This window comes from Orcinus orca, chromosome 7 (assembly GCF_937001465.1).
Source record: "Orcinus orca chromosome 7, mOrcOrc1.1, whole genome shotgun sequence".
In the NCBI taxonomy this organism is placed as follows: domain Eukaryota; kingdom Metazoa; phylum Chordata; class Mammalia; order Artiodactyla; family Delphinidae; genus Orcinus; species Orcinus orca.
In genome coordinates this window covers 81667793-81693401 of record NC_064565.1, presented here as the reverse complement: position 1 = coordinate 81693401, position 25609 = coordinate 81667793, and the positions used below count along the sequence as shown (strand labels likewise).

The 25609-nt window shown below is 39.6% G+C and overlaps 1 long non-coding RNA gene across 1 annotated transcript; it reads left to right on the top strand.

Annotated features, from left to right (window-relative positions):
- The first annotated feature begins 793 nt into the window (after positions 1-793).
- Positions 794-22453, top strand: LOC125964970 (uncharacterized). Its single transcript, XR_007478358.1, has 3 exons — positions 794-5273; positions 14874-14995; positions 20719-22453. It is a non-coding gene; the product is annotated as an uncharacterized LOC125964970 (long non-coding RNA).
- Positions 22454-25609: the final 3156 nt, after the last annotated feature.

The following is a 25609-nucleotide window of genomic DNA, read 5'->3' as shown; positions in this document are numbered from 1 at the left end:
GATCATCTTCACTATCAGTATTCTGAACTCTTTTTCTGGAAGATTGCCTATCTCCACTTCATTTAGTTGTTTTTCTGGGGTTTTTTCTTGTTCCTTTATCTGGTACATAGCCCTCTGCCTTTTCATCTTGTCTGTCTTTCTTTCACTCCCCAATTTTTCTCTTTAGCCTGTTTTCCTCCTAGACATTGAAGTTACATGTATTATCTTTATTTGGATATAAGTATCCTCAAATGTAGAACAGCTCTAAGTAAAATGATGATCATATTCTCCCTTTCTTTATTACCTCCTCACCCAAATTTCCTGGATTCATGTCATCTCCCTTAGTTAACACAGCACTACTTACCCATACTTCACAGCTGGAAATCTCTGGGTTTCATTCTAAAAATTTTATTTCCTTACTGCACATCTGTCTATTAATTATTAATTTCTATCAATGATATTACTTTATATATTTTAGAGTCATTTCCTGTCAATTCTTACTGGTACACATTCTTTCATTTATATCTAGATTGTCTAGAACATCCAGAAAAATGTCAGCAAACTTTTTCTATAAAAAACCAGTTGCTAAATATTTTAAAAGCTTTGCAGGGCAGACAGTGCCTTGTCACAACTACTTAATTCTGCTCTTGGAGTATGAAATACGCAAAGGAATGGGTACTGTTTCCACCATCTTGTAACTATGAAGGAGCTGACAAGGGAATCCTGGAGATGCTGGTCCTGACGTTATTGTCCCACTGAAGCCACTGAAGCAATGGCCGCAGTCATCTCCTTGACTTTTCAGTATGTGATTTTTTAAAATGTCCTATTTGTTTAATCTGCTCTGTTTCAGGTTTTCTGTTATTGGCAGCTAAAAGCATCTTAATTGACACAATCATCAACGTTTTCTGAACTCACATTTCTCATAATGTTATTAGGTGTGTGGCAAAGAAAGAAAGCATATATACCCATTTATGTTTTAGAAACACTACGTTCGACAGTGTTAGACATGTATTTTTACGGCAGGATTGCTTGGGGACCTTACACTGGGAACCTCCGAGTGAGGAACCTAACGTGTATCGTGTTTTATAACTACTTTGACCAAGCTAACATCTCTCTGGATAGTTATCCGTGGACACCTACTGGAAAACATTGTACTAGATGCCAAAGTAATATAGTCCAAAGATCTTTAAAGATCTGGCTTATCCAGGAATAGAATTCAAGTTATTTTGTGGGAACCAGCTCTTATATTGGAGAAGGAATTTGAAAGGGCAGGTTCCTAATTCTTGATCCAAGTAAGACCATTTTCACTAGCACTCTTTTTAGCACTGTGAGCTTTGCACCTTTATTAGAAATCATCATTAGGTTCTGATACAACAGACTCTGATTCTCAGTATCTTTGAAACCAGGTAGACGTATGTAGAGGCCTTCCTGGTGGCAGAACCCGCAGTGTGGCCCTTGCTTACTGGTGATTAGTGAAGAAAAACCATGGAAATATACTGTGGCTTCCCAGGCCATCCATGAGTAGAGAGAGAAAGAAACAAGCCCCAGCATTTGATGACTGGCAAAGCTAAGGAGTGCAGAAACAGAGACAGGGCAGTCAGGCAGAGAATAAAACATAACGTAATAAATCAGCCCCAAGGACTCCCAGTTCTCTCTCAAAGGCAAAGATAAGGTCTAATGCAGTCAGTTTTTCTGCAGAAACCATACCCCAACCAGACAGAGAGTGGTGATAAGCATGGAGTCCCCCAGTTGGCTGGAGCCTGAAAATTGATAATGTTAACCCCTGTGACCTCATCTGGCTACCTTACCACCCACCATCAGAAAATTGTACAGGAGCTGATCACGTTCCCCACAACCGTCTCCCTCACTTTGTCTTTCTCAATAGCCATTGGGGAGTTTGGGTCTTTTGAGCATTAGCTGCCTCTGCTCCTTGCTGGGTTCCTTGCAAGAAACACTGTACTTTCCTTCACCACGATTTGGTGTCAATAGATTGGCTTTGCTGTGCGTCAAGCCAGCAGACCCAAGTTTGGTTTGGCAACACCTCGAAGGTGTTTTCTTGATTGGAAGTCATTAGTATGGCTTTCTGCTGAGGACTCTTAGCTGGCCATGCCTTGCTTGGCTTCCAGAACCAGCAGTCTGCACTCTCACTGCTCCTTCATCTCTATCAATTTAACTCATTTGTAATATATTCCTCACCTAAAGGCAAAGGCCTTATATTAGCTATCTCCCCAGAAACACAACCAGTAGTATACAGATATATATATATAAGAGGAGACTTATTATAGAAAATGGCTCATGTGATTTTGGTTGCTGAGAGCCTCCACCATCTGCATCTGTGAGCTGAAGAACGAGGAAAGCTCATGGTATAATTCCAGTCCACATCTGAAGGCCTGAAAACCAGAGGAGCTAATAGTATAAATCCCAGTCCAAGTCTGAAGCCCGGAAAACCAGGAGGGTCAATGTTGAGGGCAGGAGAAGATGGATGTCCCAGCTCAAGCAAAGAGAGCAAACTATCCCTTCCTCTGCCTTTTTGTTTTATTCAGGCCCTCGACTGATTAGATGATGCTCACCTGCATTGGTAAGGGTAATTTTTACTCAATCTACCAATTCAAATGCTAATCTCTTCCCGAAACATCCTCATAGACACACCCAGAAATAATGTTTTACTGGCTATCTGGGCATCCCTTAACCCTGTCAAGTTGACACATGAAATTAACCACCATGGGTCTTCCCATATCTTCTGAATTCTTTCTTATTCATCAAAGCCTTCCTATAAGAATAGAGAAGTTCCAACATTTTCCCATATACATAGTTTCCTCACTACACACACACACACACACACACACACACACACATGCACACACACACACACACACACAATTTCCTATCATTATTATATAGAAAAGTAAAAGTTTTACTTACAGAAAGCAAATAGGTCTTCTAGCTTATTGAAATAGATTAAGTCCTTTCCTCTAAATATATTACTAAGGAAACTGTTCAACAGTCTTTCTAATGCACAAGGCTAGGTGCAAGTGTAGTCAGCATCAAATGAATAATCTGTCACATTTAGGTCCTATGCCAACTCTATGCTGTGGTCAACTTTCAGAATAAGCAAAAAAAGGGATTGTTTTATAATTAGTTGGAAGGATTCCGCCCTCTGTGGTTCACCACTGGAATTTAAATTTAGTGATTGTAATACCCCTTTTGAAAGGCCAAAAGAAAGATATGTACTAATTATACCAATATTTCTAGCCCGATGGTAAAATGCAAGTGGGTCACCAATTAAAGATACAATTGTAGGTTGTAGAGTCACTCTGGTTATACTGAATAGTAAACAAATGAGTGCAAAATGAATGTGGAGAAAATTATAAGATAGTATTATTGAACAAAGAAAACAATAGATTCCCCATGTCACAGAAGGCATATCACAGACTTATTTTCCCCTATAAATTAATCATCATGAATAAATTTATTAGGCTTTCCTGATTATAATTGAATTAACTGCCTGTAAAGTCATACAAAATCAAATTTTAGAGATGAAACATTGAGATTTATTTGTTTCTTCCTTTGAAAGATGTTGTTAGCCCAATTTATTAAGAACGTGATTGGTTTTTTTAATTGGGATTTGCACAAAAAGTCTTCTGAAATAAGTGAATATTTAAGTAATCACAGACTAAAGACCATTGAAAACAAGTTATAAAGGGAGAAAAAGAGCTGTGCCGTTTATTTAGAGGCCTTTTTGGCCGCTTTAACCTGCACGAACATCAATTACTTCTTTCTTTGACAAAACAGCAGTAATCAGCTGTTTGCTTCTTTGATTAGTTCTGGTCCTCATTCATTAAATACTAATGATTAAGCATGGGATACTGCAAATAAACCTGTCTCCTTTCTTCCCAGAAATAGAATAATCACAATGGCCAATGGCTGGGGCCACTTATATCATTAAATTTATACGAGATTTAATTACTTTGGCTTTGCCCCCGTGTCCCAAACAACAGGCACAAATAGTCCCGCAACATTGTATCTAATTATCAGTTTAATTTTGGAAGGTCTTTATGGTATGTGTTTATAGAATGGGTGTGTGTGTCTGTATAAAAAATATCGCCTGTGGGTATGCCTATTCAGGGATATGTAAGATATAAATTAAAGAAGGAAGAATGCAGTGTACTAAGCCCCACTGTGAATCAGGAATTATATTTGGCTCTTTTATTCATGCTGTTTTCATTGAATCTTCACAACTCTGCAAATTGAATACAGTTGGCCCTCTGTAGCCACTGGTTCTGCGTCCATGGATGCAACCAACAGCAGTTGGAAAATATTTGAAGAAAAATCCAGAAGTTTCCCCAAAGCAGAATTTGAATTTGTGTTGTGACAATTGTATTAGGTATTACAAGTAATCTAGAGATGATTTAAAGTATACTGGAGGCTGTGCATAGGTTATATGCATATATGACATTTTTTATAAGGTCTCAGCCATCTGCAGATTGTGCTGTTCTCAGGGTTCCTAGAATCAATCCTTCGTGGATACTGAGGGTTGACTGTATTATCTTCATTTTGTAGGTGAGGAAACTGAGTCTCAAAAAAGTTAGGCAGGGACTTCCCTGGCGGTCCAGTGGTTAAGACTCTGCACTTCCAATGCAGGGGGCGAGGGTTTGATTCCTGGTTGGGGAACTAAGATCCCACATGCTGCACAGTGGGGCAAAAAATAAATAAATAAAAAGGTTAAGCAGTTTTTCAAAGTTACCTAATTACCATATGTGGGGATTTGAGCTCAAGTTTACCTGACTTCAAATGCCTTCTTTGCCCTTTCTATCACAACAGATTTGAATTAAATTTTCCAGGATTAAATTTTACAAAACAGGAGAAAGTGATTAGAATCTGTATTATTTAAGAAAATGTTTGGGTTACCTTTTAATTTATACATGCTTGATTAAAAACTAAAAATGTATCATAAAGTCAGTTAAACTTAGGATTGAATCATCTAAATGGCAATATTTACAGCATTACAAAATGTAGTGTTGCTAAATAGGAAAGAGAGACATGAATAATTCACTAGTGTTTCCTAGTTAGCCATTTGTACCATGCCAATAGGTATTGTACAGAGTACCTGTATTCACACACAATTTGTTATACGTGGAACAGAAATTGGTATAAAATTTCATAATTCTTTATCTATAACATCTGAGAAACCTCTTGTTAAATAGCCTTCCTAAGAAGACCTTCTTCAGGCAGAAGGGGCTCCGAGGCACCAAATGCCTGATTTGTTGAAGCAACCAAAAGATCTCCAGAGAGAGGTGAGACAAGGGGCTGGAGAGGTGGGCAGAGGCCGTATCAACCAGTTTGGCTTTTACATTAAGGTCATGGGATGCCAGTGAAGAGTTTTCAATGAGAGTTTCACATAATCGTAATTTATGTTTTTCATTGTTTGGACACGGTGTGGAGGCTATCTGAAAGCGGGTAAATCTGAAGGCTGAGACCCACTTAGGAGGATTATCTCAGTCGTCCTGGCAAGAGGTGGTGGTGGCTGAGGAAGCTGAGAGAAAGGGACAGATTCAAGTGAGATTTGAGAGAACTGATAGAGTTCCCTAATTACTTGGGTGTGTAAGATGATGGAGCATATAAAGGATGATTCTCAAGTTTTTCTTTTGAGTAACCATCTCAGTGGTTGTCAATTTAGTAATATAGGGAACAGCAGAGGAGGGGCATGTTTGAGAGAAAGATGAGTTCACCTGTGATGTGTTGCCTGTGATGCTGGCTTTTGGTCATGTGAATTTGGCTCAATGGTGTGGCCAGCCTTGAAGCTACAAATCAAGGCGGGTTGCCCTGCCAGAGTGGTGGTAGATAAAACCTGTCTCTACTTCTGTAAGCGCCTCATTTCCTTCTTTCCTCTCTGCCCACTTCCCAGTTCCTTTAAGGCTTTGTACTCAGGTTCTGTCCCTCTTATGAAAACCTTGTCTCAGAAAGCATCTGAAATATATTCATGCAAAAGTGAAAATGGCTATTATAAGCTTTAAAAGTCACCCCTAGAGGCAGATTATATTTTCTGAAAAATAACCACAGAAATATTTATGATCCCTCATGTTCTTCCACAACCTGGCCCTTTCCCTGGCCACGTCCCCGCTGTGTGACTACGCAAATAGGTGTCATTTGTGGGCTGTCCAAAATGCCTGTGAAAACTAAACAAATACACAAATGCCATCTAAGTTAAACTGGCCAGACTACATTTATTCTTAGAATGGTTAGAAGTGGAAATAACCTCACTATATGTGAGATTTGTAGAGAGTTTTTGTCAAAATGATAGCAAATGTAAATAAATTTTATTCCAGTTTCTGGATACAGAAAGTTCACATTTACTTTGAACCTAAAGTAAACCCTCTGTGAATTAGATGAATTTCTCTTTAAAATAATTCTTTACTTTCACTCAGGATGCATAGTCTAAACCCAGTTCTTAAAAAGGCAGACATTTATAAGTCAACCTTCTGAGTAGAAACTTTAGTAATTATCTCCTGTGGCTATAAGAACGTCTCAAACACATTTAAAGAAATTTGATACCAAACGGTGCTTTGCAGCCAGGAAAACTGTCTTGCCAAGAACATGGTGGGTCCTTAGTGATACATTTTAACTATGAAAAATGAGCCAATGTCTGAACATTCCCCACAATGTTCTGAGTACTCTTTTTAAGTGACAGCTTTATTGAAACATAATTTGCATACCAAATAGTTCACCTATTTAAAGTGTACAATTCAGTGGTTTTTAATATATTTACAGAATTGTACAACCATCACCACTATCTAATTGCAGAACATTTTCCTCTCCCCACAAAGAAAACCCAAACTTCTCAGCTCTAGGCAACCACTAAACTACTTGTGTCTCCATGGCTTTGCCTAGTGTATACATTTCATATAAATGGAATCATAAAATAAATAACTTTTTGTGACTAGCTTCTTTCACTTAGCATCATGTTTTCAAGGTTCATCCATATAGTTGTATATATCAGCGCTGCATTCCTTTTTATTGCTGAATAATATTCTGCTGTATGGATAGATCACATTTTGTTTACCCATTCATCAGTTATTGAACATTTAGGTTGTTTTTACTCTGGCTGTTAAGAATAATGTTGCTGTGTACAAGTTTTTGTGTGGATATATGTTTTCATTTCTCTTGAGTGTATAACTAGGAGTAGAATTGCTGGGTCATATGGTAACTTTATGTTTAACCATTGAAGAACCACCATGTTTTCCAAAGTGACTACATCAAATTACGTTCCCACCAGCAGTATGTGGGTTCCAATTTCTCCACATCCTCCCCTATACTTGTTATTGTCTTCTTGATAATTGCCATCCTAGTAGGTATAAAGTTAAATCTCTTTGTGGTTTTGATTTGCACTTCCCTGATGACTAATGATGTTGAGCATCTTGTCATGTGCTTACTGGCCACTGGTATATTTTCTTTGATGAAATGTCTATTCAGATGTTTTGCCCATTTAAAATTGGGTTATTTATCTTCTATTAGTGATTTTAGGAGTTTTTTACATAATCTAGATAAAAATGGGTCTCCTTAATTTCTGAGGAACTGCATCAAAGAAAATAAATATAAGATAAACCAAAATATTTTGTGTCAGCACCCAAAACTGAGACACACACTTATATGTACAAATATATATATAAGGTACAATTCTTTCATGGTTTAGCAAGAAAAGCTCCTCATTACTTGAAATTCAACAGAACACTCAAAGAGAGTACAAATGTACAATAACGGGAAACAGTTAAGCAAATGCCAATAGTGAAGTGTGCTCCACGACCTTGGATAATTCTGTGATACACTACGTGTAAACGCCTGCGCACACATACACACACAGAGACAGTGTAATCTCACCCAGTTTAAAAAAATACATGTAGGAAAAAGTCAAGAAAAAATATGCCAGTATACTAATCATATCAGCACGTGGGCAGTGGAATGATAGGTGATATTTCCCCATGCTTTCCAGTTATCTACGATAAGCATGCCTTTCTTTTACAATCAGGCATTTGACGGGGGGAGGGGGCAAAGCTGCTTTAGCAATAACGCAAAAAATGTAAAACTAAAATAGTATACTGTCTTTAACAAATTCTGATGATTTTGGAAGTTCTTCATGGCACTTTATTACATATCTTTTTGAGTAATGCCAGCAAGTTAGAGTCATCTTACCTGCAAAATCCCACAACCATTTATCTTGGACTTTATTCCTCGAAGAGTTTAAGATGCTTCTTGGAGGGTAGCTTGGCACACTGAAACATATTTCCTTGTTCATAAACAATACTTTACAGTATTAACACATTCCTCTACTTTGAAATGTCTGTTAAAACCTGATCAAAGACAATTTTTCTTTGCTTAGCTTTGTTTGTTTGCTTCATATATTATTGAAAGAGGGGCCTATAGAGCTTTGAAAAACATCTTTTGTGCCACCATAACTCTATGCAGCTTCTTTTGTCTCAGAGGCCAGGGATATTCCCATGATGCAGGCAGGCCATGGGTCTCTGGCCACAGTTCTTGCAACTGCTATCATTTCATGACAAACCACTAATTGCTGAGGAATTCACTGGGAGCTAAAAAAGAACTTTTCTTCACCGTATACTCCTTGAGCTCTCCAGCAGATTTCTCTTGTCCTCAGGCCCCCACTTCTCATTATCCACGACAGTTCTCATTCCCCGCTCTCCACGTGAATGTATTTTAAGGGAAAACTGACTTCTGAAAAACAAAATGTTCTGGTGGGTTTGGATCCGCGGTGATAGAGCCATGTTGGCACCAAGCTGTGGACACATGTCCAGACTGCAGTTTGTAAATGTGATAGCAATTTTGCTAAAAATAAGGACTTTCTTTGCAACTTATAGAGGTATGGGTAGAGGAGAAGCTGGAGTTGTCCTTTATTTTTCAAATGCCCTTTCATTTCCTGCTGTGTGCTGATGTTTCAAAGCCTCCACATGAATTAAAGTTCCAGTGAGATTTGCCATAGCGGTTTCTTGGGAATGTCCATAAATATTTTTTTGCTTTGGTTTTTGTTCTCAGCAGAAAGTGTTGCTTGTGATTATCCCTTTTCTAAATTATATCTCTTTTTAAGATCTGAAAAAATAAGCTTTTGTGTTTCTCAGGAAGCAAACTTTTTTTTTTCCCTGCCCTGCTCAGGACTGAGGGGTTTTACTTTAAGAACATGGAGCTAGAGTTTTCAATTACTGATTTGACACAAAGGCAACAGTGAATTTACCAACGTTTTCCTGGTTTAAGTCAACTTTTCTTACATTTTTCCTGTAAGTGATCATTGTTCTAGCAGGTTAGTTATTTTACCACATAAAGCGGTCACTGTTCCTCATGCTCAGGCGCTGAATAAATCAGGCCCTTCCTTGTGTTGGGACCCTCATCTCCCGGCTTCAGCAACATTTACCAATTCACTCAGCGACTTTCATCCATCCAGGAACTTAAGAGTTTGGTAACATTTAAGCAACCTTAAAAAAGAGAAAAAAATCATGAAATTCAAAGAGGACCCCTTGAAGCCTAACTCCTGCTGGGCTCTGGGTCACAAAGCAGTGAGTGTATTACTCCCCAAGGCTTGGCAATATGAACTATGGTGAATGGGGCCTCTTCTTCCACTGCTTTTTTTTTTTTTTTAAACAAAAGGATTCCATTAAGGCAAACACACACACACACACAAAGTAGGAATGCAAGGGCATTTCCACGTTCAATTCCTTTCCAAGGACTGCACTTTTTATTCCCTGGGGAACCTGAGCAACGTGGAGGAACGTGGGCGGTTGTTGACTGATTTTGCTGTTTGTCATTCCTCCTCTGGTTTAGCCACAGAGGACTGAGCAGGAGGCTTTGGATGTACCAATCCCATGATGAACCTATGGCTGGGAATTACAGCTTAAGTTTATTGAGTACTTATTTGCCACGTGTAATGCAAATTCTACTTTTAACCCTCTTTTCTCATTTAAATCTCTCAACCACTGGAAGGGGTAGATATTACATGTTATTGTTATCCCTATTTTGCCGGAGTTAAGTGAGTTGGCCAAGGTTACACAGCCTGTGAGGGGCAGCGGCAGGAATTTAGTGCAGGCCTCCCCGGATACCAATGAGTGTTGGCTTTCTACCCCTATTATTTTGGACTAGACTACAAAGTACCTACATCTGTCAGCTCTTCCTATTATTTCCATGTGCTTCCCATGGACAGGAGTGCAAGTTTGCAAATCTCAGCTCTCCACTGAAATAGTGCACAACCACTATATTATATAAAATGTCTATGTGTTTACAGTGTCTTCAACAAATATTACATTCTATATTACTTGACACTAAATTGATAAAAACTCATAAAGTATAACTTATAATAAAGTTACTCTCACAGAGATTATAAGGTGAATGCCAATATCTATTTGCTTTAATAACATTTAGAAATTTATACAAGTTTAAGAAGCATTACATCATAGTTCATATGTTTTTAAAAATTATAGTTTATAATTTTTATTAAAGTGGTAAATGCATTCACCATAGAAAATACAGAAAAACAAAAAATTTTAAAAAATTTACAAATCAAATTAGATCTCTTATTTAGGGATAACTGCTGCTAATGATGATGACTCTTTTACTTAATATATCATAAATATATTCTTGCCACAAAATATTGTAACATATTTAATGGTTATATACTATATCATTGTATGGATATAGCATCTTTTATTTACTTAATCCCCTATTTTTGGACATTTAATTTTTTTAACTGTTCATTATTGAAAACAATACAGCAATTATCCTTGAAGGCAAATCTTTGCGTACGTTCATAATTATTTCCTTTGAAGATAATTTCTTAAAAGTAGAATCTCAAGGTCAAAGGATACATAAAATATCAGGGTGTTTTTCCTTCTGGAAAAATTTTACTAATATTCTAAGGCCCAACAGCTAAGTGAGAGATCCTGTTACCCCACCCTTGCCAATGTTGGTTATTATCAATTTTCAAGAGATTATCAGTTTTATAGGAGAGATATATTTTATTTTTCATTTCTTTTATCATTATGAGGCCAGGCATCTTTTTGTGGTTTATCAGCCATTTGTACTTCTCTTTTTATTACATTTTGAGAAGAACAATTAAAAAAAAATTTGGTGCAGTCTGAGCAACATCAAATATTGTGATGATAGGTTAACAAAAAAGCTTTAGATTATTTTTTGGGGGGGAGTCTGATTCCTTTATATAGATGCCACAGGCATAGAATTTGGGGTTTGGGGGAGTCAAACCTTAAAATTTGACACCTAGCTGTGGCTTTGGTCAGATTGGTGGGCTTTTCTGCTCTGGATGGACGTGCACCTGGGCACTACATGAACATCTGAAAAATTGTGCAAACAAATAACTAATCAGACCCAAAGTAGACCTTTTCCTGACCTGACTCAAAACTAAAATGCTGAGTTGCCAGGTTATTTGTGGCTACAAAAATATTATTGGCAAATAGTCTGGGGCTATCAAATTCAGTTCCATCTGTAACTGAATTAGAGACCCACATCCTTTTCTCCAAGGAGATCGGTGTACCAAACCTGTCTTTGACATTGGATAGTATTAAACAGGATTTCAGCCAATGAACAAAGTTTCTATTTGGAAAATGTCAAGGGTGATAACCATGAAAGAGTAGTAATATCATTATTTTCTATCTAACCAACTTAATAATTGGACATGAACGGTGGGAAAATTTCTGCCAAACAAATACAAATGTTCTGTCCTGAGAAAGTGAGTTAGTTTTGTGGAATCTTAAAGGATTCAAAACAAATGCAAAACAAAATATTTCAGATGGTAGCAGTTATAGGTGGAGAGTCCCATGGAAATGTGCATATGTTTCAGGATGGGGAAAAAAAAGGACTTGTTTCTGAATGGCCAAGATAATGCCAGCTATTATTCCCCCTTGTGTGGTTGGTGTACTGTCTAGAATTCGAAAATCATCATTTGAATTGCAATATCTGCTTTCATTCCTTCCCCAGCCCTGCGGGCTCATGCAGGCTCACACTCTTCAGTCAGGATTGCAGTTCCTCTGCCCTGAATTCCTCAAGGTACCAAACTTTTCATGTCCCACCTCCAACACTGAGTCTGGTACAGAGCAGTTGCTCACCAGGTGTGGATCATGAAATGAAAGCACAAACCTGCTGACACATGCCAGAATAAAGCATTCAGGGAGGTGATCCTGGCATCATCACTTCCACTGTCAGGCAAGAAGACAGAGGCTGATAGAGTTGAGATTTATCCAAGGTTGTAGAGTTACGGACAGAGCCAGGACCTGAATTCACATCTCCTGGTCCTAGAATTATGTTCTTTCAACTGCAAAAGAAAACCAGCGTATGCATTTTTAAACCTCTATTCAGTATCATAAAAGTAGATTTATTAATATTATAAAGGTTATTTTTCCATTCTGTATTTATTTATAACTTCTCTCATTTCCCAGATGATTCAAAGCAACCGATGAATGTACAATGAGAGAGACAGAAAAGATTATGTACTGGGAAAATATACACCAGAATTATAATAGCTAACATTTCATGAGTACTATGTGCCAGGAATTGTTCTGAGTGCTTTACATAGGTTGATTCATTTAATACACACAATGACTCTGTGAGGTAGGTACGACTGTTTTACAATTTTACAATCGTAGGAAATGAAACACAGAGAATTCCAGTAACTTTCTCAGGTCACAAAGCTAGTATGTGGTGAAGCCTGGCTATAAACCTACGTAGTTGTGGCCTTCAGAGCCCTGCTCAAGGGACCGAGCTAGCCCGCCTTCTAGGTATCCTTGGGGTCTATACTTCTCCGACTTCTATCTTCAGATCCTTGCCCTGGGAAACCATGCCCCTACATCTACCCTCACACATGGTTCTGAGAACCAAACTCTAGGGCCCTCTCTCAGACTTATTACACTTCCACTTTCATATGTACATATTTATTGAGATCAGCGTTTGATAAGATTTTTTTAGTTCTCAGGAGGCGGCTTTATCCATTGTAAGTCTAGGCTCAAATTTTGAGCTCCCTTATTTACTGGTCATGTGATCTTGGGCAAGGCACCTATCTTCTTTGTGCCTCAGTTTCCTCATCTGTTGAATTTTGACAATACTAGTAACTATCATATGTTTAGTGTGAGCATTAAATCTGCCTATGGATGAAAAGCACTTAACACAGTACTTGGCACATAGTAATAATTGATACTAGCTATTATAATTAATTATAAGAAAATATAACATTTTTAGATCTTTACAGTTAGGCCCCAGTGTGGTCACTTTCTCAGAGAAGAATTGGAATCATCAGGATTAAGAAAATAAAATCAGGTCTACATAATGTAACCACTAACTGCAGGTTACTATTAATTAAACCCAAGCTTTTGGTTCAATTGCCTGACTTAAATTTGGTAATTCTAGCTCGTCCAGCCTCAGGTGTAATTTGTCTTTTGAATTTTTATATCTACAGGCTTTCTAGATTTGTTTATTGTGTTTAAAAATTTAAAGTATAGTGCTAATGATAGAAATTGTAGAAATGTATAAAGGGAAAAAAGTCATTTATAATCTCATCTTCTAACAAAGTTAAGAAATGGATAAATCATAATTCTCAGTTGTGGCACACTGTTGTCATGGGCTCAGGCATGGACATCTTTTATTTTGTTTATTCATTACTATATAACATAATGAATAGCAAAAGACCCCATGCCCTGTCAGGAAGTAGAATGCTACCAGTAACTGACCTCTATCTACTTGTTTTTTCCCTGTTCCTCCTAACCCTGTGCCTCCCTGCCAGAGATAACTACTGTCCCACATTTTTGTGTTTATCACCACTCCTTTTCTTAATTTCATAATGCACACACATGCACATGTATACATATGTGTATCTAAATAATGTAATATTTTGTTTAGTTTGTTTTGGTATATTTATTAAGATTCATCCATGTTGTCTTATATGACTCAAGTCCACTCATTTAACAATTTTATAATATTTTATCATGCGCCTATACCACAACTTATTTATCCTTTCTTTTGTAATGGACATTGGGAGATATATTTCTTTCAGTCTTTAAAATAATATGTTTTTTAATGTTGTTATGATCAAATGCTGAACACAATTTTGCTTCTGCCTTCTGCCCACCTCTGTACTTGTCATTATATTTAAGAATTTTCTCATTTTATTATAAATTTTAGAGACAGTAACATCCTTCAGTGGATATATCATAATTTACTTAACCATCTTGCTATTATCAGGCATTTAGGTTGTATCTCATCTTGGCTAACATAATTACCATGTAAACAAATATTATTGAACATAAATATGTTTTGTGAATTTTGTGTTATTTCCTGAAAATGATTTCCAGAAGCAGAACCCCTGAGTCAAATACCCAAACATTGTAGGACTCTTGTATATACTGCCAAATTAGTTTCCAGTGCATTGGACTAATTAAAACTTTACCAGCAATGATTCAGAGTACCATAGAAATACCAAATTAAAATCTGGGTATTCAGAGGATAGAACCTGTCCAGACATGCTTGGCAACAATAAATTGGTCTGGGAAAATTAAATGCAAAAGAGTAATACACTTAACAATCATCAATGAAGTCTTTACATTGACTCCTTTTAGGAAATGTTGAAACAAGAACAATTTTAGATGTCAAGTATTAAAACAAGAAAACCTGGATCATTACTATTTTAGTTCTACTATGTCAAGTATATGACTGTTTAGAATCATCCAGATAAATGAACAACATTTTCTATTTTTCTTTCTGGATGTTTGATCAGTTTAAGTAGAACCAGAATTAAATCAACACACTGCCACAATGCAAATTGTTTTGGGAAATTTTGAGTTTCATGCTTTGCATTTACCATAAATTAGCCTCCTGCTTCCCTTTATGTATTTCAGGATTTTGTGTTCTTGAAGGCATTCTTCCGTTTACTTTGCATCATGAAATCTACAATGTCCTATCTTTAAATAACTACCTAACTTCACTGAAACCCTGTCACCTCTAAAAGGATTCAGATGAGGTAATTTTTGTTCCCTTGGTGTAAAAATGCCTACTGTTCTATAGAGTATTGAAAAAACGTCTCAGTCTCCATTGCAGTGCCAACCAACAAAGCACAATGGAATTTGCAGGCATCATCTCTCCTGAAGGGAATCCTAACAAATTTAACATGGAGTTTAGTACTGACTATATCTGTATGCAAGAAATGATGGAATCATTTTGTTCCATTATATCCAAAATCAATAACAACAAAGTGAGTCAATAGTGATTAGAAAAGCCCAATAGCCAAAACATAATATACGCCTTTTTGTCTAGAATGGTTGTAACACAGTGTCCCATACGTGTTTTTAAAAGAAGGTGTTAGTTCAGAGAAAGGTCAAAATAATTATAGAAACAGATAAAAGCCATTCAAAATATTGGTCTTCAGCTAGGGGAAGCCAAAAGATCTTGCTTCCAAATCAACTCTTTGAAATCCCAGGTTTTTTCACTAGTTCATGACTGTTGGATCATAATTTATAAAGTTTTTATTTTTTCTTTTGGTATCTTTCCCACAGACAGACACACTTTTCACTTTGCCCTATGTTTTCATCCACCCCTTGGTATAGGTTTGAATGCTGCTTGTGTCATTTAATTTTACACCAAAAACAATGTTTTTGAAATATAAAATTCTCCTGTAGTTTATATCAATGGATCAGGCCACTTGTCCTAAATTGTTTTTATTTCCTTTTAAAATATCATTAGATGACCAGTCTTTGCCATCGCTTAACCTTTTCCTCAGAGGAATCTATGGATTAGCAATGGTTTTTCTCTCTGTGTTTGAATTTCTTCATCTGTAAAATGGAGATTAAAAACAGTACCACTTCATATAGCTAAGGTTGAATGAGTTACATCAAGTCCTTAGTGTAATGACAGGCTCAGAGAAAATGTTATATGAGTTAGTATTTTTATTTTTATTCCCCCTAATACAAATATCTATGCTAACGAAGTCTCCAGTAGGTTCTAAATACCTCCCGACTGTTGAGAAACAAACAATCAGAAAATAATACCACTAGAGGCACAAAATAACAATTATTGACTCTTGTTTCATAAACATTTATTTAGTAGTTACTCTGAGCAAAGAAAAATATTAAATAAATGAATGTGCTTCCAGGTCAGAAGATTTTGAGCAAAGAGAGTGAGGGTTACAGACATTAGCACACTTCACCGGAAGGACAGCCTTCCTCTATTTTGGAAGGTTTTTCTCTCTGATGCAGTTGTCTGCTCAAAGGGGACCTTGGGGAGGGAATGGAGGATGTGAATGTTTGCTACACACATCAGCTACCATCCCTCTTCTTACTAATACAACCTAGAAAGCAGGCTGCCAAGTACTTTCAGCAGGGGCTGGCCCTTCTGTTATACCAGAGCTGAATGTTAATTCCATTCTCCTCAGTGACTGATTTAGAAATAGAAGAATCATTCAATTCTTGCTAATGCCACTAGAGGCAAAGTTTACTTGGGAACTTCTGGGAAATTATTCCTGTTACCTAAAAAGGGACACATGAAAGAAGTGACTTTATCTTCCAACCTTTGGACATTAATGTGGAGGGATATAGTGATTTGAAGCACAGCCACCATTTTTGACCATGAGTGGACCAACCTGAAAAGATAAACCTTCATGCTGAGGATGGCAGAGCAGGAATTTGGAAAAACAAAACACTTGATCTCTAATGAGGTCTCTGAGCTGCTGAATTAGCCAACCTATAACACCTTGGCTCTGTTACTCTGATTTTAATATGTAAGATAACAGATCCCTTAAGCCATTTTGGGTTGAGACTTCTGTTACTTGCAGCAGGAATATCTAAACGAAGACAGGGAGGTAGGGGGCATGTCTCACCTGGTTAGCCAGAAATATTAGTTTCTTATTTCTGGTGTAACACATTTCTACAAACTTTGGCTTAGAACAGCACAATTTTTTCTCTCTTACAATTCTGGACTTCAAAAGTCTAAATTCGAGCTGCTGGCAGGGCTGAGTTCCTTCTGGAAGTTTAGGAGAGAATCAGATTCCTTGCCTCTTCCGGCTTCTAAAGGCTGCCTGTATTCCTTGGCTGTGGCCCCTTCCTCCCATCACTGCGGGCTCTTGTTCCCATCCGCACCCTCCCATTGCTGACTCTGATCTCCTCTGCCCTCTTATAAGGGCACTGGGCCTCCCTGGATAGTTCAGGGCAGCGATCCCCATCCTTTTAGCACCAGGGACCAGTTTTGTGGAAGACAGTTTTTTCCACAGACCTGGGGGGTGTAATAATACAAGCGATGGGGATCCTGCTGTGCAGGCCGGTTCCTAACAGGAGGGCTGGGGACCCCTGGTCCAGGGTACCCTCCCCATCTCCAGATGCAAAGTCCTTCTTGTCATGTGAGGTAACACAGTCACAGGTTCTGGGGATTAGGGCATGGCCATCTTTGGGGACATCTTTCAGTCTACCACTTCAGGTAAACTGAGCCAGCCCTGGACACGAAAGGGACAAGAACTGCTGTCACAGCCAGGTCATCCGTATACTCTTGTGGAGAGAATGAGTGTGAGGAAGACATTGTTAAACTGCAATTTTTGTCTCCTTTATCATACCAGTGTCTGCTGTAATCTTCTCTCGGTTTCCAGTTGGTAGCCCTAATTTAGCCCAGGATGATCAGTCCTTCTTGCCTCATCTCCATAATAATGACATTTGACATTTAAATTGAGTCTCTACTCTGTGCTCTATTTTAAGAACTTTATCCGCACTAACTAATCATCATAAGCCTCTGGAGTTGTTGCTACTGCTAAAACCATTTTACAGATGAGCAAATTCAGCTGCCATTGCCTCGAGTCACGCAGCTTACCACGAGTGAGTGCTTATTTTCTCTACTTATGTAGGAGCTGGTAGCCTGTGGCTTGTAGCACTCTTCCAGAGATGGAAAGTAACTTCAGGTTCCTACCACTGAGAACCAGTAAGGCCAGTAAGGATGCCTTTCATTGCAATTTTCACCATATCCAATGGGGTTTAAACAATAGGAAGTATATCCTCTCCCTAAACAAGACGTTCAGAGGTAGGGTTGCGGGAAGGGTTAATTCAGCTGCTCAGTCATGTCAAGGTTCCTTTTATTAGGGAGGAAAGCCTTTCCCAAAACCTGTAAGCTGTGTTTTTTTTTTGTTTGTTTGTTTTGTTTTGTTTTTCTTTTGGACTTGATCCCTACACCCATCACTGGCCAAGGGGAATGGCCAGTCATGAGTCATCCCTGGGCCTGAGCCTAACTACTGTGAGCACATTGCTGCCTGAGCCCTGAATGAGGCCACGGATCTGTCAGCACAGGGGGGTGAGAGGGAGACAAGGGGGCATGCTGCCTGGGACACGTACCCTCACAGAGTGCAGAAGGGAAGCTGCCCAACACACTTATGACAAACGACTCTCCAGCCCATCCCAGGGTATCTCCTACCACGTGGAAATAATAGGCCCCGGGCCCATTCGCTGCTGGGATGAGAACAGACTTCATAGCTGCTCCTCAGCTGGGACAGGGGTGGTAGCACGTGCTGCAGGGCAGGGGGCGTGCTGCCCTCACAGCCTGCAGAGTATCACTGGAAGTGGGGTTTGCCTCCCTCCTTATCAGCCCAACTCAGAGGGCCCCTGCAGTAAACAGTTGTCAGCCACTTGGAGGATACTATTTTTTCACAAGGAAGGAAGTTCTTGTCATGGCCCCAATATGCACCTTTTCTGATAGGGGACCTTTCATATTGACCGGAATCTTTTTGAAGTCTTTTTACATTTTTCCCTGAATAACCTATTTTACCTAGAGTAAAGCACGTGGCGCCTAATTTATCTTCCCAGAGCAGAGGCAGAGCTGAGTCACCGACACAGGGACTCAAACCTTCACTGCCTTGTGGCCTCGGGGGCCAAGGCGGAGCCTCTGTGCGGGGAGAGCTCAGTTCTCCTGCTCCCACAGTATCGGCTTAGGTCAGAATCCAACTCCGGACGTTTGACTCATGTGTCATAGAGGCGTGTCAGAGTTATTGAACAGATCATTCCAGCATCAGTGTTCCTGTTGCCAATGGACCATTTCCACGTTCATTTCTTAAGAAAAGTAGGATTGTTTAGCCTGGAGGTTCAATCAACTAGACGAGCATATTGAAGCCGTGTCCCTTCTGACCATCTGAATATCCAAATAAGGCTCAGAGCAGCCTCCTTGCCATTGATCAGTAAGCAGATAAAGGGCTGTCTTCTGGGGAGCACTGCTCCTGCTGTGATGGCCTAGCCCACACCTCTGGCACATCCAGGGACAGGAGGGCTGGAACTGGTTGGCACATTCAAAATCCGAAAGGAGGCAAGTGGCAGGGGCCACCTCTGGTTCTGACCTCGGCTTGTGTCACTGCATCTCTTTCCTCCACTACCGTTCTGCTTTTCTCTTGTTGATCAAAGTCCTGGGAGTGATTACCCCTCAGCAAGCTCAGTAGTGCCCTTTGTACAGGTGGGCTCCTCCTTGAAGTTTGAGCCAGAGGGTGTTTTATGTGCAAATACGACCTTAAGAGCCCAAGTGGTTTCTGATAACTCCTAATAAACGGTCTTGTGGGTCAGCAGAGTCAAGGATGAGGTTAGATGGGGAAGTTTGGGTTTGGGGAATTATTAAGAGCTTTTTGGCCCATTCGGTCACGGGGGTGCTCCCACAGTCACCGCTCTGTGGAGTCGCCTTCACTCTCTGGTCACTTTCACAGGCCTCGACCAGGACTTGGCCAAAGCGCTCAGGTGCTGGAGCATCTGAGAAAGTCCGCCTGCGTGTTGGTCACCCATGGAGAAAGCTAAGGGGAGGTACTGGCCAGAGTCTGTTTTTCTCTCCCTCACCCCTCCCCTCCCCTTACAAGTATTGCTTTGCACTTGTCCTTGCTGCCGTGTAAATCCACACATGCTGGCGGGTCTAAGATAATTCCTCTAATTGAAAGTGAGAGGTTATCTCCTTTGCTTAGTTTAGCGTGAGTCACTGGGATGTCTGAGAAGTGAAGTCCTAGCCTGTTATTGACACTGGAAACTGCACAAAAGGAACGAATCTCTGAAGTTGAGAACACACATCGTGACTCTCACACCAGTGGCGCCCTGGCTGCTCGGAGGGGTGGAAAGAAAGTCAAGTCCCTAAGGTGGAGGTTATTGTGAAAATCCCAGGTTTTATTAGAGAGGTCTTTTGAGTACATAACATCGTGAACTTTAATAGTATGGATTTGAAGGAAAATATTTCCTTTGTAGTAGGAAGCCTCTGTTATGTTTTGGAGGAATTTTCCAGTAAATCATCTAACAGCTGCTTTACTGTACAGGCCTTGAAATTTTATCCTTTCATTGGTTACATACTCCCTTGCTTTTGGAAACTTCACATGCTTCTCTTTACCAGTAATATTTTGTTCCCAAAATATCAGCTCCTGGGGAGGATTTAATAAAGGCTGACCCAACAAGAAATGTTTTTGAGCAAACTTTCTGGATATCTTTGGCTAAGTACCATGTCCTATTCAAGTACATCTCTATGTAAGATTATTATTAAAACCAAAAAGCCAACCTATAGAGATAATGATATTGTGACAAAATGATCAGCTTCTTGTAACAGAAAAGAATTTTGTATCTGTATGGAAACAGTGACTATAGTGGGTGCTTAGAAGTGGTATACTCTGTGTGTGTGTGTGTGTGTGTGTTGGAGGAGTGGAAAGGTGTGATGGGACAGAGCCTTGGCAGAAACATGACCAGTGGAAACTCTCTTCTTCAGATTGCAGATGGAAGATTCCCTTCACCGAGGAGAGCCACTAAGGAAACCCCTCCAACGGGGATAGAAACGGATAGCTTGGTCAATGCCATGTTACTGAAATGAGTCTGTGATTCTCCAAGTTTGTTCCACATGAAGGTCACCTGGAAGGTACATGTTACAGAACAGTCATGATGTTTTGATTTCTAGAAGGGGGCTTCTGGCCAATGGGGATTGAAAAATAGAAAAAGAAAATGAGGCTAGAAACTCACCAAGCATGACTTCAGTTCCTGGGACTGAGTTATTGTTGAAATCCTTTAAGAGAGGAAGATTCCCCACTGACAGTACAAGAAGGAAGTGTAGGGGAAGAGGGAAGAGCAAAAGGCTTTGCTCTAAGAGGCCCATCGGATGCTGGTTACAGTGTGTTATTAGGCAGAAATATAGGAGGGCAGGTGGCTTAGAGAGGAGCTGGTCCATGAAAACATCTTCAAGGAGGTTTTTTCAGTGATAAATTAGAAAGATTAAGAGCAGGAGAAAAGAAAAAAAGACTTGAAGACAGGGCACAGGAACTATCAAAACTGAAGCACAGAAAGCAAAAACTGGAGGGAAAAAAGTGGATGGAGCCTCAGGGACCCATGGAACAGGTCAAGCAATCTGTGTGTGTGTGTGTGTGTGTGTGTGCGTGTGTGTGTGTGTATGTGTATGTACACAGAGTTCACTCTTTGTGTTGTACATTCTATAACAAATGTATAATTACATATATTCACCATTATGGTATCAATTTGTTAATGTTGTAATTAGAGAAAAGGTTATAAAAACAAAAATAATGATTTTGTATACACTATAGTGATAAGTATTTCATAGACTGTAGTGAAAGGCTTTTGCTTAATTTCACTGAAAGTAGAATAACTCTGAGAGTTCATTTCTATTTATTGCTTCTACTAATAATACCAATCTTAACCTAGAAGAATATCCTCTTTCCCTGTTAGTTTATGTATGCATCCTTTGGGTCTGAGAAGGCAATTAATTTCGTCAGGGTCATTCTTCTCCAAAATACAGAACAACTGGAATATTTTTGCATCTGTTCAATTTCACGCCTATAACTCTGCCAGGTATCTTTGGGGGATACCAGGCCTGGGAGGGTCAGGGAATGCTGTAGAGGAAGTGATCTTTGAACTGGGACTTAAACATAGTAAAAGAGAGAATAGCATTCATGCAAACAATAATGGTTAATACATTAGAAGATGATACCATGTGAATTCTTGTTTTAAAAAAGAATAGACCATTTTAGATGTTTGAGCAAAAGCTTAATTGATATAATGCCTTTGAGTTTGGCTGGAATAAAGTTAAAGAAAAATACAAAGGAAAAGTAAACTCAGTCAAAATGTGTAGGATCACAATCTGAGTAGAAGTTCTATGTTGCACAATATAGAGACTGCATAGGGAAGAGAATGGTGGGAGATAAGCATGGATTGGCAAGGAGGAGGGAGTTGAAAGATACTCTACTGAAATAGAATTGGATGACACCAAACCCAAGATGGAGTCATTCTGCATTATTTTAGTGTTTGTTTTTGTTTTGTTTTGTTTTGTTTTTGCGGTACGTGGGCCTCTCACTGTTGTGGCCTCTCCCATTGAGGAGCGCAGGCTCCAGACGTGCAGGCTCAGCGGCCATGGCTCACGGGCCCTGCCACTCCACGGCATGTGGGATCCTCCCGGACCAGGGCACAAACCCGTGTCCCCTGCATTGGCAGGCGGACTCTCAACCACTGCGCCACCAGGGAAGCCCTATTTTAGTGTTTTTTGCCTTTAAGTGTGTACTCGATAGACTGAGGACCAAAACCCAAAACAAAGAAACAAAAGAAAACCAACCAACCAAACAAGCAAGACCCAATTTAAAGACCCATACAGTTATCTAGGTGTTCAGAGCCTAGATTTCGAAAGCAGCAGTAGGATTGGAAGGGAGAGATGATCTATAAGACTTTCCAAGAAAAAGTAATAACAGAAACTGACTGGATTTGGATTTGGAGGACAAGGAGACACCCAAGATTAACTCAAGACATTGAGCTCAGACTGCAGGTAAAATGAAAATTTGGGAAGAGAAGATCAGCTTTGGCTCTGTAGTTCTGGACAGAATTACATTGAAAGGGAATTAAAGGGGAAATTCATGTGGATCATTGGACACAGGAGATAGGTATTCAAGTGAGAGAGAACATAGCAGGGGACACAGACTTGGGAGCCATAAGCATCAAGGTTTTAAATGAAGCCTTAAGAGTAGATGAGCCATTGGCCTGAGAACTGAGGGGAGAGGGTACCCGCTGAGGTTTAAAGAATATGTACAAATGGATGGGCAAGCAAGGAAAAGCCAGAAAAGTGTGAGAGAACTAGAATGGGGCTGCGCAGTCACACAAGACCAGAAAGGAGATCATTTTAAGCAGGAAGCAATAGCAACATCAAATTCTGGATAGCAGTTAAGAAAAATGAGACGTGGGTCAAGGTCATTAGTGATATTAGGATAGTTCAATGGACTGAGGAAATAGAAGCCGGAGTAGAGAGGCTAATTTTCAAAGAGCTCAAATGGCAAGAACTGGAAAATGGATTAAGTGGGTAAAGACCACCGATTTAAGGATTTAGGATATGAAAGGAAGGAGAAATGGTTTAGAATTTAGAAGATAATGTGAATTAAACATTTAATTTAGCAGCTGAGAGATTTGTGAATGATTAAAAGTAGAAGGGATGGAGTCCTCTTCCATATATTTTTCTGCATCTATTTTTTTTTTTTTTTTTTTTTTTTTGCGGTACGTGGGCCTCTCACTGTTGTGGCCTCTCCCGTTGCGCAGCACAGGCTCCGGACGCGCAGGCTCAGCGGCCATGGCTCAGGGGCCTAGCCGCTCCGTGGCATGTGGCATCTTCCCGGACCAGGGCACGAACCCGTGTCCCCTGCATCGGCAGGCAGACGCTCAACCACTGCGCCACCAGGGAAGCCCTCTGCATCTATTTTTTAAAAACTGTCACCATTACCTGAATATTCTTTTTTTTTTTACCTGAATATTCTTTAAAAAATGCATCACCATACAACTCTTTTGAAAGTAATGCTGCTTCAGTTCTATTTATTCGTATTTGAAGGTACGTTCCTGTACTGTTTTCTTGAAGAACATGGAACCTTGTCTAGGTGCTTAGAGGAAAGGTGGGGCCCACCTAAAGCAGAGTCACACTTCAAGAGGGTCACATCACAGAGCTGCTAAGTAAAGATTTAGGATTATGACTTTCCTGTGTTATGGTTTGACACTTGGGGACGAGGTGATCATTTCATGGGTGAGCCTTTACCCACCATGACCTTGAAGAGCATCCTAATTCCAGCTTCAGCACCCTTTCATTCTCCAGTTTGAATAATAAACAATGATAAAATTTCATTGTCTATTTCCATTCTAGGTATGTAAAATTGGGGTCATGAATGCCAACTCTTAGAGTTTTACAGGTGTCACATTACCTCTCATACATCTTATGACCAATGATAAGATCTGACTAAGAGGTTTAAAAAGAAAAAAAGTGGCTTGCTGGTGAGGAAAATGTTTATCACACACTCTCTGCTGTATTTTATCTGTGAGTGATGATCATTATGTCATGGGAACAAAACTGTTCCAACTGAAAGTGAATACTCATCAAAAATCATGGCAGAGGGGCTTCCCTGGTGGCGCGGTGGTTGAGAGTCTGCCTGCCGATGCAGGGGACACGGGTTTGTGCTCCGGTCCGGGAAGATCCCACGTGCTGCGGAGTGGCTGGGCTCGTGAGCCCAGCCACTGAGCCTGCACGTCCGGAGCCTGTGCTCCGCAACGGGAGAGGCCACAACAGTGAGAGGCCTGCGTACCACAAAGAAAAAAAAAAAAATCATGGCAGAGGTAGCAGAGTAAATGGCACAAATGTAAGGCTAATATGTTATACTTTTTGGTTCTTTCTTTTTAACAATCTATAGTTTAAAGGAAAGAGATAACTTTCAGGTGTTGTCAGCAGAATGATCTAAGCTGTACCTACACAGTTACTCTGGATGAGTTCCATTGTCAAACTGCATGCCACAAAGTAAGTTGAAGGAAAACTGACATGGAAATACATCCAAATACAGCCTGCCTCATGTAAAGCACTGTGATATGTGTTAAAGTGAAGCACTACGAAATATGACATAGTAGCAACCGTACCTTGTAAGAACCTACCTGGTTGGGGAGACATATGTAAATGAAATGGTTAAGTGGGAATGCCAGGCATGAATTGCCAGATGATTGAATCGGATCAATGTTACAGGTGGTTTGAGAGATGAGTTCATTTAGGCTGAGAAGTCTCTTGGAAAAAGGAGGATTTGAACTGGACCTTTATGGGGGTGGGGAGGTGGAATTCACATTTGTGGAGGGAAAGGGGAAGTCATTCATTTCAGGGATAACAGTCCTCACCAGATTTCCAGTGCCACCCCTCCCCTCTCGCCACTCACAAGCCCATATTTATGAGTGGTTGGTCACTTGGAAAGGTCCTATATCTGTCCTTGTCCTATAGAGCACAGGGCAGTACAGCTGCAATGTGGCCCAGGTCACATTCCGTACATAACACCAGCACATAACAAATACGTCATAGCACGTAATCTATGAACATGTGATTTATAGGGTTATTTTATAAAGCATTTCACATGGAAGGAAAAGAGGAAGGCCCAGGGAACTTGGAATGCTTGCTTTTTACTAGGAGCTAAGCTAGCTGCTTTTCCTTTAGTATCTGAATCAGTCTACACAACAATTCTGAAAGATGGTGATTCCAATTTAGAAAAAGAAAATAGTTCAGAAATGCAAAGTAACTTGTTTGCCTTTACCAGCCGGTAGAGACAAAGTCGGGACTTTTTTTTTTTTTTTGAGATATAATTGTCACATAACATTGTATG